At 38.7% G+C, this 15,066-nt stretch overlaps 1 pseudogene; it reads left to right on the forward strand.

The window, feature by feature from the left end:
• Window positions 1-1,486: 1,486 nt before the first annotated feature.
• LOC147637952 (laccase-4-like) overlaps window positions 1,487-15,066 on the forward strand; it is a 40,045-nt pseudogene continuing 26,465 nt past the window's right edge.

Genomic DNA, 15,066 nt, shown 5'->3' on the forward strand with positions numbered 1-15,066 from the left:
TGGAGCATTGTACAAAAAGGGAATTGACCAGGTGATAAGAAGATGTGTACCTGAGTATGAGCAGAAGGCAGTAATTCAGGAAGCACATTCAGGAACAGCAGGAGGACATTTCTCAGGGGATATTACAGGAAAGAAAATATTGCAGGCTGGTTTGTGGTGGCCTACAGTTTTGAAAGATGCCCATGAATATGCCAAGAGATGTGTGCTTTGTCAAAAGCTTGGACAGCCAGATAATTCAGATAGAATATCAGATCATCCTATTTTGCCTTTGGAACCATTTCAGAAGTGGGGAATTGATTTTGTGGGACCTGTCAAACCAACAACTCAAAGAGGTAACAGGTATATCCTTGTTGCTACTGATTATTGTACAAAATGGGCTGAGGCTGTAGCTCTGAAGGATAACAAGGCTGCAAGTGTTGCAAAGTTCTTGTATCACAATATCATGACCAGGTTTGGGTGTCCTGTAGAACTAGTAAGTGATAGGGGAACTCACTTTCTGAATGATGTAATTTCTGAACTAACAAGAACTCATATGATTATGCACAAAAAGTCTACAGCTTATCATCCCCAGGCGAATGGACAAGCTGAGAGTACCAACAAGACATTGGTAAGGATCCTAAAGAAGATTGTGCAGGATAACCAGAAAGATTGGGACTTGAAGCTGGACTCTGCTTTGTGGTCTCATAGAACAGCTTTTAAAGTTACAACAGGGATGACACCATTCAGGTTGGTATATGGATTAGAAGCAGTTGTGCCTATGGAATTTGTGGTACCAAGTTTAAGAGTAACTGCTGAGAAAATGTCTCCAAGTTTGTCAGTGAAGTACAGGAGCAGGTATTTGATGCAGTTGGAAGAAGATAGATTAGTCAGTTCTTACATCACTGAGGTGATTCAAAGAAGAAGACAGGCTTGGGTGAGTATGAATGTCAAATTTAAGGTGTTTCAGGTTGGTGATTGGGTGATGGTGTACAATTCCAGGTTGGGACCTCATCCTGGTAAGCTAACACTGAGATACAAAGGGCCTTATCAAATTGTTGAAGATCTGGGACAAGGAACCTTTATTGTGGCTGATGTTTTTGGAACTAGGGTTGAGAAACCAATTAATGGGTTCAGGTTGAAAAAGTTTCAAGGAAAACCACCACATTTGGATTGGGCAAGTTCAGCATTGATACAGGTGGAACAGGTGAAAATGGATCCAGAAGAAAGTCCGACAATACAGGGATATGGATCTGCATCGGATTCGGACTCAGTCGGATTTTGCTGGGTCGGATCTCAGAGAGTCGGAGTTTTTGGAAATTTTAACAATTTTGCATGGTACCTTGATTTGAGCGGTGAGTGGACACTTAAGGAGAGTATCATTTCGAGGCAGCCAGAGTTTGATCGCACTTTTCGCGCGTACAAGCGTGTGCGAGGTCCTTTCTCTCAAGCGTCCATGCAAGACCACTCGCGCATTTTCTCTGCGTTTTCCTTGCACTCGCCTTTCACTATGCCGAAAGCTAAGAGCTCTGCAGGCATGCAACCACCAGCGGAGGACGAGCAACGGGATGCTCTGAAGAAGCGGCTTCGTAGGAAGGGAGCAACGATGAGAGTTGATGTTAGCAGCTCTGAGGAAGAGGAGCGTGCGGCTGAGGAAGAAGACGAGGTTCCTACACCGTTGTCTACTGGCAAACTTACACAGTCGCTGATGGATCCTTACACCGATTTCAAAGTAGAGCTAGACAAGACAGCACCCGGGAATGCAACATGGTTGAAGCAAGTCGGTTTGCAGGAGTTTGCAGGCTTGCCATGGGATGACTGGAGGAATAACTTCTATGCTAAAAGCCAGGTGGAGATACTCAGAAAAACAAAAGGCGCAATTTCTTCAAAGGTGAGTCTTACTGTGGAAATGGTTGCAGAAGTATTTAAATTACCCTATGTTTTGGATGCTGTGATCCCAAAATGTCTTGATGAAGCCTTGAAGAAGGAATTTGGTCCCAGAGAAGGGGGTAGACAGTATTATATGTTAAGGAATGTCAACTATGCTAGGAGGGAACAGCTCAAATGGTATCTTGAAAGAATGTGCTCTATTATAAAATTTGATTACATGTCGAAGGAAAATTATGCACCATTGTCTTGGGCAGAGAAAGGAGAGGAGGTTAGCTGGGCACATTGGTTATTTGACAAGATTCATGGAGAAATATTTGGGTCGGACAAGAGAAAGACACAATCAAATAGCAGGCTGAGTGCTTATTTAGCTGCAATGTTTCAGTATGCACAGAAAGTGGAAGTGGGAGAGATTATGTTGCCAGATAAAGAAAAATACAGCAAAGTAGAGAAAGAGCAGCAGTCTGAGAAGGTTGTAGAGCAGGGGTTGGAATGTGATGAGCTGGAGCCTGACAAGAAGGAGTTGTATCAGAGCATGCTTACAGTTGGGTACAGTCCGACAGAGGCCTTCAAGGTGATATATGGAGCTCAGAAAAAACCGTATGTTGAGGGTGTAGAAGTGCAGACTTTGATTGATGCATCAAGTTCACAAACACCCAAGATGCTGGGGAAGAGTTTTACACTGTCCAAGAAGAGGAAACTTGAATTGGGGGGAAGCAAGTTAGTTGCCAAACTTGAATTTGGAGAACAGGTAGTGAATCAACCAGGGTTTGTGGTGAAGGATGTGAGTACTGCTCAGCAGTATCTCAAGGCACTTCAGTATTTCATAGAGAGTCAGCAGGAGAAGATTGAGCAGCAGCATCTTGTGAATGAGATAGTAACTTCAGAGGATTACCAGGATAAAAGTGCACAGATGAAGCAGCTTGAGGAGGAATTGAAGCAGACAAAGGTGACGCATATTGCTGAAAAGGCTCAGTTATTGGAACAACATGCATTGGAGATAGCTAAGGTTAAGATGTCTTTAGGAATCTTCAAGGAATGGACAGCAAAAATGGATGATAGGGTTACATCCGAGTTGGACAAATTGGCTAAAGATAATGCAGAAATGAAGGTTGATAATGAAATAATGCAATTGAGACTTCAGCCTTTACAGGTGCTGGAAAAACAGATGTTGATGAATGAAGAGTTGGATGTAAATGGAGTGCTGATGGCACAAGGGGATGTACAGATTCTGAAGCAACAAATGCATAGCACTATGCAGGATTCTTGGGGAATGATCAAGGAGAGAATGTCTACAATGATAAATTATCCCTATGATGTTATGAAAACAGGGTTTGTAACTCAGCATGAGGCAAGATTGGTAGAAGAGGTTGGACAGTTGAAGAAAGAACGTGAGTACTGGATTCAGCAGGTACAGGAACTGAAAGAGATGCAGAGTGTGAAGATTCAGAGTGATAGGACTGTGGAGGAAATGTTTCAGGAACTAGAAGTTCAGGTGGAAGTACCTATTATAAATTTGAGTGTGCAAACATCAAGTCAGAGTGAGCAACCAGTGGAGACTTCAGTGGAAGATAAATCAGCAGAGAAGACTGAAGTTTTGAAGGAGGTTCCAGTTGTTGAAGGGATGCAGGCTGAGCAGCAAAGTGATGTAGTACCTGACATTTGAAGAAGCAGCATCAAATTTTGTCATGTGGCCAGTATTTTCTGATCAAGGGATTGTGAATTCAAGTCCGATTTCCTTGAAATCAACCACCGGGCTGTGCCATGTGTTGAACTACAGATAGAATACCTAATAGTTACCTAATAGTTGCTTAGTCGGCGGATATATGTATCTTTGCTCAGTCGGAATTCTACTCAGTCGGATTATTGATCAGTCGGAGTTTGTTATGATCTGGTTAGTCGGATATCACCTGTTAGTGTCTTGTGACATTCTAGTTACAACCGTTTAAACTGTCTGAAGTCGCCTATTTATAGGGGCTTTGTAGTCGTCTTTTATAAGAAGAGAAGAAGGAGAAAGCAATGTATGATTCATCTTGATCAATCAAACATGAAGTAGTTAGTTGTGTTGTGTTTGAGAATCCCAAACAGTAAGTCATCCCTTAGACCCTTTGTATCTCTTTTACCGAATAAAATGGTACCAAATATTTATTTCCACATTCTTGAAGATATGCATGGGATCTAAGATATGATTGATCTTCATGTCACACCAATATGGAAGTCGAAAGAAGATTGAGTGTCTAGACATCCCATTTTGTGGTGGATTGGGGTTGATTCTACATGCCTCAAACCAATCTCTACCTCTCATCACAAGTGGTGAGACATCATGTGGCACATACTTGGGATATGAAGGAGGGAGAAATCGATGATGTTTTCTATACACCACCTTTTTAAGTGTAGAGGGTATTTTCGAAACAAGTGATCATCCACAAATTAGACATGCATGATGTCCGGAGGTTGGCAAACCTATTTTAAAATTGAGATTATTGAGATAGAGATATAAACTTAAAGTTTAAAGATTAAAGCCTCATGCATATAAGGTTCAAGTAGGTACCTGAGCACTCCGAGAACTCGAGATTGTCATGCATCGTCCAAAGCAGAACTTCTTTCACCTTTGCCTCTCATGCCTATTTATTGTACTTTGACACCTTGCCATAGTGTCTCAAGCTCCTCAATCAAAGGCTTGAGGTACACATCCATGTTCACCACCTTATACTTGTCTGGTACAAGGAGAGTAAGTATCATATGATCTTTCTTGATTGCCACCCATGGAGAGAGGTTGTAATTCACCAATACAATTATAGGCCAAGTAGACCATGATCTTGGAGGGTGTCTTGATGAAGATGTCATTGTAGTGTAACGAATATAGTTTTGTTTACGAACATTCAAGTGATTAGATTTAACATTTTATATTATTATGTCATGATCTTATTTTACTATTGAAAGAGAGAGAGAGAGGGCGAGAGTAATGCATGTTGGGGTTTTGCAATAAGATATGATTGATATTTTCAACAATGTTTGTGCTCAACATATCATATAAAGTAATAAAGAATTGACATTTTCTATATTGTGGGGATAAATAAGGTAGTGTTAAGTTTTTATACTCGAAGGATTTATATGTAAAAAATGAGTTAAGTGTACTCTTTTGAGAAATTAATGATAAGAAGGATTAGAAAACATTAGTTGGGAAGAAGGGAGAGACAATGTGATAGACTACCAATGAAATATATCAGGAAAGAGGGTTAAGGGTCACGGAGACAAGGAGAAGGGAGGAAAGAGATAGAGAGAGAGAGAGAGAGAGAGAGAGAGAGAGAGAGAGAGAGAGAGCAAAGATAAGGATAAACAGAGAGAGACGAAGGATAGAGAGAGTGAGAAAAGAGAAGGATATAGATAGAGAGATAGAGATAGAGGGAGATGGTAGATAGAGAGAGGGAGATGGTAGATAGAGAGAGTGAGCAAAGAGATATATATATATATATATATATATATATAGAGAGAGAGAGAGAGAGAGAGAGAGAGAGAGAGAGAGAGAGAGAGAGGAGAGTGAGACAAGAGAGAGAAGAGACAAGGGGGAGAGAGAGAAGAAACACAGAGATGTGAGATAGTTGGAGAGAGGGAGATGGTATATAGAGAGTGTGAGAAAAGATAAAGATATATAGAGGGAGAGAAAGAGAAAGAGGGGAGAGTGAGACAAGAGAGAGGAGAGAGAGAGAGAGAAGCAACAAAGAGATGTGAGATGGTTGAAGAGAGAGAGGAGATGAAGAGAAGATGGTAATAGATATAGAGAGAAAGGGAGGAGCAAGGTTGGTGGGGGAGGAAGCTAGGCTAGGTTGGGCTAGTAGATCGTGGAAAGATGGTGGTGGGAAGAGTTAGAGAGAGAGTGCTCAAAGTAGAGAGAGAGGGTAGCCAAGAAAATGTCCCTCCACCGATCTCCCTCGATGACCATTGCTAGCCTACAATTGTCAGCAAAAGAATGGAGTACCAAAGGACCACAAACCACCACAAGATTCTCATGCTAACAAATTTTGACAATTTATTACTTTTCCTAAGTTTGACAGGTATACCAATGATACCAAGGGTGTTTCTTCAAACAAAAATAATAATTGTGGTCCTAACAACAACAATAACAAGAATAATGATGGCACAAAGAAGAAGTGCCTCGAGTGGTGACATGCTACCATTGTCGACAAAAAGGACACATTGCACCCAATTGCCCAGAGAAGAAGGAAAAGTCAACCACACAAGTCAACATGATTGATGGTGAACAAGATGTAGAAGATGTTGACTTCTCTTCCAAGCAAGAGGGTTATTCCAAAAATTAAGATCTTTTAGATGATCTAAGTATGCCTAAACCTATTGAAAAGAAAGTTTCACCTTATATGCTTTTAAAAACAAAGGGACAAATTAAGGGTAGGAAGTAAATATACTCAAAAAATCTCATGCATGCTCTTGAATTGAATGCTATTCCTTCAAAGTATAAAATCAAGATTGCTTTTCAAGGAGCAAAGTATAATTACACAAAGGAAGTAAAATATATTGTTAAATCCATTGCACCTTATTCTCAACCCTGCACTTTTCTAGTTGTAGCTTTGCATTCATATGATATTATTCTTGAAATGCCATGGAGACATGAGCATAACCCTCATATTGATTTTGATTTACATGTCATAGCTTTTGTATATTCAATGGTGAGAATGTATGTTTAAAAGGATTAAGAAAATTTAGTAAATGTGCATTCCTTAGCCATACCCAAGCTAAGCGAGCCATGAGGAAAAAGGAAAGGACTTATCTAGTTAATGACATGGTTAATGAGGTTTTTTGTCTGTAAACTAATTTCCAAGAATACCTCGTACCCACTCATTTCACAATTTTCAGATTGTTTTATGAATGAGTTACCTCCTAGATTACCTATTTGTTGTTGAGAAGTGTGGTGCCGTAGAGCACAAGGAAGAGGTAGAGAGTGAGATGAGTAGCCAAGAAAGTGCAAAGCATACCACATGAGTAAAGGGATTATCCCACATTGATGTAGAAGCCCAAGGGTGTACCTCCTCATATAAAAGAGGGCCATTTCAAGCAATGAAATCATATCACGTGCACACATCTCAATCCTCTCTATGCGTACAAGTCTTAATCTTGTAACCTAATTGTTCTTGAGTGTATTGCACACACTCATCATCATGAGTAAGCTTGAATTACACCCACCTTAGATTAATTCACTCTAATAACATTATATTATTGTAGGATTAGTATTAGCCATCATGCTCATGCACATGATGTCCATGGATTTCAACATGGTATCAAAGCCTTCCCTATCCTCATATCACTAATCTTAGCTCACATTAGTCTAATATCTTCATTAATCATCTAAATATCCACTAATCTCAACCTTATCCATACCTCCCGCTTGTGGTCCAAATTTCTCTAGCTTTATTATCCACACCCACTTCACCATTTACAAATTCCTCTTAGATATATCTTACTAACTTCATTGCTAAACTAGAGCTCCAAGGGTTTGGCTTAATTTTACCCAAATCGTCTGAAATTCGTTAAAATATGCCAACTGTGTTTTCACTATGTTTGTTGTGTGTAGTCCAAAATAGATCCAAGCCCTTTTAGGGCTAGTTAGAAACCACAACAAGAACTACGCAACCCAAGTATCAAGAGATCTCATACACTACACAAGATGGGAGACACAAAATTGCAAACACTACAATAGGCACAAATCTGTTGATTTCAGATGTTTTTCGAGCTAAATCTTCCAGATAGGACTTTGATACTCACCAAGGGGAACAAGATTTGGTAAAAATCCCCTTCAATGGTATCTTCCACATGCTCAACTAAAGGCTCCAAGTTTTATCTCTCTTAATATTATTAAGTACTGATCATTATCATTAGTGCAACATTAGCTCTCTTAATATTATTAAGTACTGATCATTATCATTAGTGCAACATTAGTAAAAATTAGGTCCAATTGGTGTTAAAATTAGATGATTGGAATATCAACATATTTGTAGGAAGTTCTCTCTTACATCCATCTTCATCACATCTATTTGCATGGATCAACTTGAGCGGGTTTCACTACATTCAGTTCATTTTTAGTACATAAGCTTGTATCTTATCACCTACATCATCTTGTATTGAGTCATTACACAAAAAATTAGAACTTAATCTTGTAAGAGAGTACAGACACTACCATAGAGACTTTCACAAGCTCATGGGGTGAGACCCTTTCATGGCATCAAATATTGGGAAGCTCATTGGGGAAGGGTCATATATCATCTAGGTAAATCAAGCACCTCACAAAGCAAAACATGAATGCACAAAGCACAATCCTAAACATGTTCAAAGAACAAATGCATGAGATGAACATAGCACACATCATGACATCCACACAAAAAGTATCAAAGAAAGTATAAAAACACCAAGTATGTGGCCACAATAAGAACAACATCCGCACCAAAGAAGCTATTAAAGAGCTAAAAGTCAAGCCAATGAGCAAAGAAAAAGACCCAAGAATCACTTAACAAGGTGAAGAAGGACACGACATTGACATGAAGAACAAATAAGTGATCTTCATCAAGAAAAAGCAAGGAGATCTTGAGTCAGCAGCACTAAGCAACAGAGAGCTACCACCACTACCCTAACCATCTATTGTAAAACAAGGTTCAGCATATGAGTAGACATACATCTTATCATTTCATCTGTTTTACTCTGTGTGTATCTACTCGACCACTTGAGAGTAGCCAGTTCAGCACCCAAGGGATGTAATGATCGTTGTAACTCATACCTGACCACCTGAGAGTAGCTAGTTAAGCACTCAGGGGGGTAATGAATATTGTAATCCTCACATCCGACCACCTTGAGAAGCCAAGAGATATGGCACCAAGGGGGGGTGTTGAGAAGTGTGGTGCCATAGAGCACAAGGAAGAGGCAGGGAGTGAGATGAGTACCCAAGAAAGTGTAAAGTATAGCATGCAGCCACATGAGCAAAGGGATATATCTCACATTGATGTATAAGCCCAAGGGTGTACCTCCTCATATAAAAGGAGACCATTTCAAGCAATAAAATCATATCACTTGCGCACATTTCAAGCCTCTCTATGAGTACAAGCCTTCATCTTGTAACCTAATTGTGCTTGAGTCTATTGCACACACTCATCATCATGAGTAAGCTTAGATTACACCCATGTTAGATTAATTCACTCTAATCACATTATATTAGTATAGGATTAATATTAATCATCTTGATCATGCATATTATGTCCATAGATTTCAACATAGTATCAAAGCCTTCCCTATCCTCATATCACTAATCATAGCTCACATTATTCTAATGTCTTCAATCACCTAGCATGAACCACATGAGCAAAGGGATATATCCCACATTGATGTACAAGTCCAAGGGTATACCTCCTTATATAAAAGGGGGCCATTTCAAGCAATAAAATCGTATCACTTGCACACATCTCAATCCTCTCTATGAGTATAAGTCTTAATCTTGTAACCTAATTATGCTTAAATCTATTGCACACACTCATCAACATGAGTAAGCTTAGAATATACCCACCTTATATTAATTCACTCTAATTATATTAGATTAGTGTAGGATTAGTACTAACCATCTTGCTCATACACATGATGTCCATGGATTTTAACAATTCTAGGCCAAAAGACCATAGGATAAACATTATTCCTAGTCGTATACCTCCTAATAGGCTCGTAGGGCTCCTTATAGAGCTAAATTTCTATAGTAAAAAGGGATCCAAAATCAAATTGAGGATCTACTAGATGGAAAAATTACTAGGCTTGGTAGTTCACCGTATGGAGCATCTACTCTTCTTGTCAAAAAGAAAAATGAAACGTTTTGCATGTGTATTAACTACCGAGCTTTAAATAAGAATACTGTCAAAAATAGATATCCTACTCCATGTTTGGACGTTCTCTTAGATCAGTTGAGAGGAGCCAAAATATTTTTTGAGGAGGATTGACCTTAAGTCAGGCTATCATCAAGTTAGAATGGCTAAAGAAGATGTTTATGAGACTACTTTTCGTACACAAATGGGACATTATCAGTTTTTAGGTAGTGCCATTTAGACTTACTAATGTCCCCGGCTACATTTAGTTGCATGATAAACCATATATTCTAGTTGTTTTCTTTGATAACGTCTTATTGTTTAGCAAAGCCGAATATGAGCACAAGAAATATGTAGAGATAGTATTCAATCTTTTGAAAGAAAATAAACTCTATGCTAACCTAAACAAGAGTGAATCCTTTCAAAAAGAAATTGAATACCTTGGACATATCGTGTTTGCCAAAGGAATTCATGTCGATCCCAAAAAGATACAAACCACTATATCATGCCCTAGACCAAAGGATATTCATGACTTAAGATCTTATCTTGGTTTATATTCCTTCTATAGGAGATTTATAAAAAACTTTGCTTACAAAGCACATCATTTGATTGAATTGTTAGAAAAGAAAAAAGGTTTTCTTTGGATTAACATGCATGAAAAACCTTTCAATGCACTTACCCTTGCACCTATATTAACATTACCAGATTTTCTTAGACCAATAGTATTCAATCTTTTGAAAGAAAATAAACTCTATGCTAACCTAAACAAGAGTGAATCCTTTCAAAAAGAAATTGAATACCTTGGACATATCGTGTTTTCCAAAGGAATTCATGTCGATCCCAAAAAGATAGAGACCACTAGATCATGCCCTAGACCAAAGGATATTCATGACTTAAGATCTTATATCTTGGTTTATATTCCTTTTATAGGAGATTTATAAAAAAACTTTGCTTACAGAGCACATCATTTGATTGAATTGTTAGAAAAGAAAAAAGGCTTTCTTTGGATTAACATGCATGAAAAACCTTTCAATGCACTTACCCTTGCACCTATATTAACATTATCAGATTTTCTTAGACCATTCTTTGTGGTAGTGACTGATGCTAGTGGACATTGTATTAGTACTATGCTTATGCGGGACAATCACCCAATTGCCTTTGAAAGTAGAAAATTGAAACCATATGAACTTAAATATAGTACCTATGATAAAGAATTAATTATTGTTGTTTATGCATTAAAGATTTGGAAACATTATCTTATGCGTTCTGAGATTATCATTAAAAACTGATCAACAAGCACTATCTTTCACAATCTTTAATATCAGATAGATATATTTTTTTCAAAGTTTTCAGCCAACTATCCCACCAGTATACACCTGGACATGAAAATGTTGTGGTTGATGCTTTGGATAGGAGACCTACTATTAATAATATATCTGCTATTGTAGGTATCTCTTTTGATAACATGAAGAAAATATATGATAATGATTCTGATTTTTATGAATATATAACAAGTTGAAAGATAATGATAATTGGTTATTTTACCACATTTCAATTCTTTTGATGATGGTTTTCTTTTCTACCAAAAGAGATTATGCATTACTAAATCATTTAGACAAACTAATATTAAAAAATCTCATCAACTTCTTTCGTTGGTCATAGAGGAGCATTATCTACTTTGCAAATAGTTTCTAGAGATTTCTTTTGGCTTACTATGCACAAAGATGTTGCTAAATTTGTTTCTGAATATGTTGTTTGTCACAAAAGATTAAGAGTCATAAAGGAACGAAGTTTGGTTTGCTTATGCCTTTGCCTATTCCTAGTGAACCATGGGAACAAATAAGTATGGATTTTATAACTGAATTTCATTTGACTTCTAGGAAAAACGATATGATTTGGACTATAGTTGATATATCTACCAAATAGGCTTATTGCATCCCTTGCAAAACGATATTGAGTGTATATCAAGTTGCACATATTGTCATTAAACAAGTGTTTGTACATCATGGTTTACCAAAGATTATTGTTTCAAATAGAGATAGAAAGTTTTGTAGAGATTACTGGGCTACATTGTTTGATGACCTTATAACAAAATTTGATTTCTCTAGTGCTTATCTAATGGACAAACTGAAGTAACAAATAACAAAATACTTGATTTGAGATAGTCTCTGTTTGCCTGGTCCTACAAAGATCTAGAAGGCATTCCCGCAGACATAGGGGTACACTTCTCAATTTCTTATGGGTGTTCATGGACGATGTCTCCAACTTCAATAGCACCCAGCTCTCTTCTCACATTGAGTCCTTTAGTGAGCTCTCCCAGCAAGCGCTCATCTTCGATAAGTGCAAAGCCTCACGGCTAGAACTTAGCCCCAACAAATGCCACCAGCTCGTCGTCCAAGGTACGTTGCTTGGTCATGTAATTCAGCTGATGCAAATCCCCTCGCTTCTCTTACCTCAATCATCGTCTTATAGAAGACTCTATTCTAGTTTCACCAGATTGGTCTTTTATCTTCCAGGTCCACACTCAATAAACCTCAAGCTGCGCGCTGGCTCCTCCTCTTCCAAGAGTTTGACTTCAAAATCCCCTTGCATCTCGGCAAGCACCACGTCATGGCAGACCATCATGTCGCGCCTAGAGAATAACATCTAGTGAGGAAGTATATATTGAAACCAATCCTGCCCTAGAAGAACAAAACTCAGTTGTAGAAATCGCTATCAACAAGACAATATTTTGAAGGTGATGAGTCTAACACAAATTTACCTGTCATCACTACTAAATGACTCACAGTAATAGGAATCCTTGATGGTGGCACTAGAGTAAGCATTATCACCAGAAATTGTTGGGAAAGCAATTCCACATAATTGGCCATTGAGCCAATGATAACCCAAAGCCCATTTGTAACACTAGCCTCAGCTCCTCCCGAGCACCATGCATTAATGGTGGCACCGCACCCAACCAACCCCTTACACATAGAGCCACCACGAGACTGTCTACAATGCCCATCCTTCCATCCCAACCATTGCCTCTCAAGGAAAACCCCATTGATTATGAAAAAATCAAAACTTGGTCCATTGCTAAGCCCATGGAGCCCATGCGCTCTGACACCCTTGAGGCACCCATAACACATCATCTTCCTTTGCCTGTGCCTCACATGGACTCTAAACCGTTTGTGCACACCATAGGTGCACCCACACGAAAACTACATCTTCAATATTTTTTTTTGCCATGGACCCCATAGAGTGGCTGAATGCCCTCAAAAGAAAAGCACAACAGAATGAGGGTGTATAAGTAAAAATAGCTGCACTTTTATAACTAGAAGGGTAGGCAGATGTCAGGCTATTTTCAGTGGTAAAAATGCTACTATTTTTGCTACAACAATTTTATGACACATACATAAACATGAGACACACATAGATTGTGAAGAATGCAATTGAGCCCAATTTTTTTTTAATTTCACGAAGTATTGGGCCTTTGGTTATATATACAAAAAATATATCAATGAAGAGGTGGCTAATCAGAATTCTTTTCGGATTCCAACTGCTCATTGTCATCATCTTCGTCCTCCTCTTAACTTCATTCCACCGCTTCATGCTTGTAATTAGGATCCTCATCTTCCTCTTTCCCTTAATCCTATATACATGCCATAAAGCACAAGATAAGCATAGAGCAATAAAATACAATTAGATATAGATAAGAGAAGGGTTTAGAATCACCTACCTCATCTGCATGAGTCCCCAAAATGGACTCATCCAAGTGTATTTCTCGCGTACGCATCCACGCCCACAATTGCAGATGGGGGCTTTGTATCCATAGTCGTACTCCTCCTTTGTTGGGTCATGCCTAACAACCTCTCTCTACAAAAAAAAATTAAGAAAATATGAATAATATAGTACAAAACAAAATGAAAGAGGAGAAGAAATGATTACTAAAATAGGTACTTACGAAATGAGCAATGAAGGAGGACTTTCCTCCTGAGCCAAAGTGTGAAGCTCCTCGCTTCTGTAGTCGAGAAGCACTCGCTGCCACTTGTTGTTGAAAAGTACGTGGATGCTTTCTCACGAAGTTGCGTGTATACCTCCACTCCTCGTGCATGTAAACATTGGGCTTCTCTAAGTTATTCTTTGCTGCTCTCTTGATATTTGCTCTCCTATTAGAGAGCAAAAGCTTTATTCATCTCTTTATCCACTCCTTTGAGAAGTAAAGACCCGCATGTGGAACAGGGAACTCCGCCTTAAGTACATCAATGACGTATTGCTTTGAAAGCTCATCTTGTGCTTTCCACTTTTTGGAGTTTATGAATTCCAAGTTTGCAAGTACATGCATGTGGTTCATGACTTACTTCCCTTGTGCATCCATCACAAGGGCACCATCAATATCCACATTATATGGTAGGGTGCATGGAGAAAATGGTTGAATGGGTCTCCTGGTGGTTGGCGTATAATGAGTAGATGAATATCTCCCCTGCCAGGGAGACACATTGGGAGACCTAGTGCTATTTTTGCCAAGCATACATGTGTTTGAGTAAACTGAGACCAAGCTTGTTGCCCATATTGTTTGTTTATAATAGATAGCAGATTTCAATAGACATTGACTATACATACATGCATAAGAGTCACTTTCGTGAAGCATAAACCATAAAGGCCTTATGTATAAAGCTCTATGCATAGAGTTAAAGCATAGAGCCTTATGCATAGAGATCTACGCATAGAGCTTTATTCATAGATCTCTACGCATAGAGCCTTTTGCATAGAGCCTATGCATAGAGCCTACACATAGAGCCTTATGCATAAAGCCTATGCATATAGCATACACATAGAAGCCTTTTGCATAGAGCTTTCTTTAGCCTATGCATAGAGGTAAACCTAAGCTAAAATAAACTAGTTTGTCTTGCCCTAACCCTAGCTCTATGCATAGAATGCTTAATAGATAGTTTTGATGGAGAGCTCTCCATAAAAGCTTTTATGGAGAGCTCTCCATAAAAGCTCTCTATTAGAGCTTTATGCATAGGGCTAGGGTTAGGGCAAGGGAGAGGAAAGAGAGGAAAATGGAGAAAGGGGAAGGAAAGAGAAGCTTACATACAGTTGTGTAGAAGCTTTCCAATGAAAGCTTGGAATAAGGGAAAGTATTGAAGCTTTCCATGAAAGATTAGGAAAAATCAAGAAAGAGGAACTTACCTTGGAGAGGAATAGCCTTGAAAGAAGAGGTGTGGTGGGAAGAATAAATGTTGTGCAAGCAAGCATAGCTTCTACATTTGAGGCCTAATCGAAGTAGGTAGAAAGATTGACTCCTGTTGGTAGCAACTTAGCTAGGAGTCCCAGTTTTCAGGTTGCTACTCACAGCAACAAAATTTCA

This window comes from Cibotium barometz, chromosome 6, assembly GCF_041138505.1.
Source record: "Cibotium barometz isolate CiBa-2024 chromosome 6, ASM4113850v1, whole genome shotgun sequence".
In the NCBI taxonomy this organism is placed as follows: Eukaryota; Viridiplantae; Streptophyta; class Polypodiopsida; order Cyatheales; family Cibotiaceae; genus Cibotium; species Cibotium barometz.